This window comes from Eptesicus fuscus, chromosome 16 (genome assembly GCF_027574615.1).
Source record: "Eptesicus fuscus isolate TK198812 chromosome 16, DD_ASM_mEF_20220401, whole genome shotgun sequence".
NCBI classification, from domain to species: Eukaryota; Metazoa; Chordata; class Mammalia; order Chiroptera; family Vespertilionidae; genus Eptesicus; species Eptesicus fuscus.
The window spans coordinates 24810640-24814344 of NC_072488.1; positions in this window are offsets into that span (position 1 = coordinate 24810640).

The window sequence follows — 3705 nt, forward strand, 5'->3', positions numbered from 1 at the left end:
AGAACTGCCAGAGACCACATAAAAAAAGAATATCCAAACCAACAAGCAAACAAAGCCAAACTCCCAATTTAAATAGCAAACCTGAGCTGAGTTGATATTGATGCTAAGACACCTAGATGAAAAGTGAGGAATTTCACTAAATGTCAGATATCAAGTCATCTTTTCTGTCTAGGCCAACTCAGTAGCACTCTCCCTCTCCTCCTCCACCTCAGAAATCAAGTTCTGTTCTGGAAGGTGCGGCATAATGTGATAGCTGTGTACGAATAAGCTGCTTTATAATGGCAATATATTTATTTCATCTTTGTCTTCATCTTCTTCCAGGCTCAACCCAAGAAATTAGGATAACACTAGAAACAAAAAATGGCCACAATCCAATCCAGTATTTCCATATTTCTGTGATCGTTTCCAAAGTGAATGTGTGCCTCTATTAACATCAAACTGGAGCAGAAATCTTTAGAATAATTCAATTGACGAGAATGTAGTTGAGTGCTGAGAATATCTAAGACTCAGAAAATAAAAGGAAGTTTAAGACAAGTAGAGTGGGGTGGAAGACAAAAAAGTAGAAGTTTTAGAGTCAGATGGACCAACCTGAGTTCTGAAGTCTTACACTCTTACCCCAACCATGTGACAAGCAAGTTTCTTAATCTTCCTGAGCCTTCAGCTTTCTCACCTTTGCCATGAGAATAATGACACCTAATGTCATGAGAATTAAATGTAAAAATATACATAAACTTAGTTGGCGGCAAATGGCTAAACAATGTTAGGTTCATCCAATTGGTAAGGCCTACATATGAGAGCATTAAGTATTCAAAGCAGTTGAGAGGTATAGATAGTATAAACAACAAAGGGAGAATTCTGTGGGCTGCACTGGACAACAAAGGCATCCCAAAGGATGTGAGATTCCAGTTGAATCTTAAAGGGTTGGGGGTAGAATCCAGATAGAGAAGAAGGGAAAGTTACTGGCATAAAGGAAGCACTAAGAATAACTACTGAAAGAGTGAATGAATGCATAAAAAGCAGAGAGAAACAAATGAACATACTGGACTGTCCAAGATATATTCTAGAAGCAGTGAGTAGACCTGAGATTAAAATTAAAGATGGCCCTTGACTCTACAGAAATTTTGCTTTAAATGAGTTTTCTCCTATGGGTGCCCATGTGAGCATTCAGGTGTTTTCTAGAGATGGGCATTTCTGTTCTCCCGGCCCTGGAGAGGACGCATGTCTGTAGAAACCACACTGTGGCTTGTTTGACTCCCTGGTACTGCACTCTCTCTCTGACCTACCTGTGACCTGCATATTTGGGTGAAAACATTTCCTGTAGCCCCAGTGGGACAAGACAACTTTACACCTGCTGACGTATGTAGACCCATACACTGTCTCAACGGCCTCTGTTCTCTTTTGATAACCACCACAGCACCTAATTGCTACAGTCAGCTTCCTCCACAAACCACAGTGTAAAAGATTCTCATGGGAAAGAGAAAAAAAAAAAAAAAAAGGTGTGCCAAGGCATCTTCTGACTTTGGTGCTTGTATTTTGAAAATGAAGCTTTCAGGTAAAAATAATGGTCAGAGGGGTTGGGAGCAGATGCAAAGGTCGAGTCTGAGAACAGGTAAGGGAGAGAGGAAGAGGAAGCAGAAATTGATGGAAAGAATCCTAGAGATTTGGGCTTTGCGTTAGGGCTTATCATGAGCTCTCTGTGATCTTGGGCTTCTCACTTAACTTCTCTGGGCATTGCTTTTGTCATGTGAGCAGTGGGAGGTTGATGGAAGTGACCTCAGACTCTTGCAGGGCTTCCTTTCTAGGACTGCAAATAAAAGAGATCCTGTGTTCTATGCTGGGAGAGGCGAGTCAAGCCAACTCTTCTGATGCTCTTTTATCCATTCCCACCCCCATGACCCTTAATGACTCAGGAAAGTAACTGTCCCACCACTAGAGAGCCAATGATGAACTCAAGTTGGGTGCAATTACCAGGCTTGTTTTTCTGTTTGTTACTCTCACTGTCCCACAGAGAAGAAAAAGTCACTGCAGAAAGGTTACCTCTACCCACCCAGGCTTACGTGGGTCTGATCACCAAGTCCTAAGCCCATAGACATCACTGTTAGATGTTAACACACTGGCCTTTGCCTGGAAGAGACACAATGGAATGGCAATGTCTGATGAGGAATGAGGAGGAATGAGGGCATTTAGGCTGGAAAGGAGCGCACCTGAGAGAAGCACGATGACAGCCACAACCACCTGAGGGGTGGACAAAGAGGTTGGGTTTGCTTGGCATTGCTCCACAGGGCGGAACACAGGGCCACCCGAGAAAGCTCCGGGGGAGGCCGATGACATCACCACTGGAAGAAGAGCTTACCCACAAGCCACACATCTAAGGGTATCTCATCGGGGTAGGGACTTCCCACACCAGGAAGTATTCTAGGCCCAAAACTCCATGCCCATCTGCCAGGAAACCTCAGAGAGTACAGACTCCGCAGGCGAGGGGGCGAGGGTCCTTCCCAAGGCTGTGATTCTATGATTCCACCCCAGACTTGACTGAAGCGCAGCAAATGTTGTTCACCTTACTTTCTAGCTGGTTTTATTTTTAACTTGCCTGAATTTTTGCGTACTGAATCCTGTGCTGTGTGCCTGGACTGATTACTTTTCCATCAATATTCAAGGGGGCAGGGACCCCCAGGCTTTTAGTTTGAAGTCCCCTAATTTCCATCTCCTCTCCCAATCAGAAGTCCTACCAATGTGATCGGGAGTAAAACAATTAGATGAAATGGAACTCATTATTTAAAGGTTTTGTAAGGCCATGTATCTCTTTGCAGAGTGAAAAATGCTGTAAGTTTGGATTTTTCTGTTTAGACTATTATAGACAGGGTCCCACCCTGTTCGTGCTGGACAGAGAAGAATAAAATGCCGTCACTGACACAGCATCTGGGTCAGCCTAACACAGGGCAGTGGAGGGGATTCAGAACAATCTCCACAGCATCCCAGAGAACACACCACCTCAAGTGTCATCCTGGGACCCAGAAGGACAACTGACTATTACCTCTTGTACTGGTATCAAGTTTCTTTGCCCACTTCTGGAAGCCTTGGCTTAGCTTTCCTTTCTTCCTTTCTTCCTTCCTTCCTTTTTTCCTTCCTCCCTTCCTTCCTTCCTTCCTTCCTTCCTTCCTTCCTTCCTTCCTTCCTTCTTCCTCCCTCCCTTCCTCCCTTCCTTCCTCCCTCCCTCCCTTCCTCCCTTCCTTCCTTCCTCCCTTCCTTCCTTCCTCCCTTCCTTCCTCCCTTCCTTCCTCCCTCCTTCCTTTCCTTCCTTCCTTCCTTCCTTCCTTCCTTTCCTCCCTTCCTTCCTCCCTTCCTTCCTCCCTCCCTCCCTTCCTTCTTTCCTTCCTTCCTTCCTTTTAAATATGTTTTTGTTGATTTTTAGAGAGAGAGGAAGGGAGAGGGATAGAGATATAGAAACAATGATGAGAGAGAAACGTCATCAATCGACTGCCTCCTTCATATAGCCCCATCGGGGATCAAAAAGTAACCCTCATGAACTCCTTGGTTCCTGGGTCAACGCTCAACTGCTGAGCCACACTGGCCGGGCTAGCTTTTCTTTCTTAAGTTGTTCCCTAATTTGTATCCAAGACATTCCTCTTCAAGAAATCATTAAATTTGACATGCAATCTACACTAATAAAAAAAGACCTCGAATAGCCACAGCAATCCTGAGAAA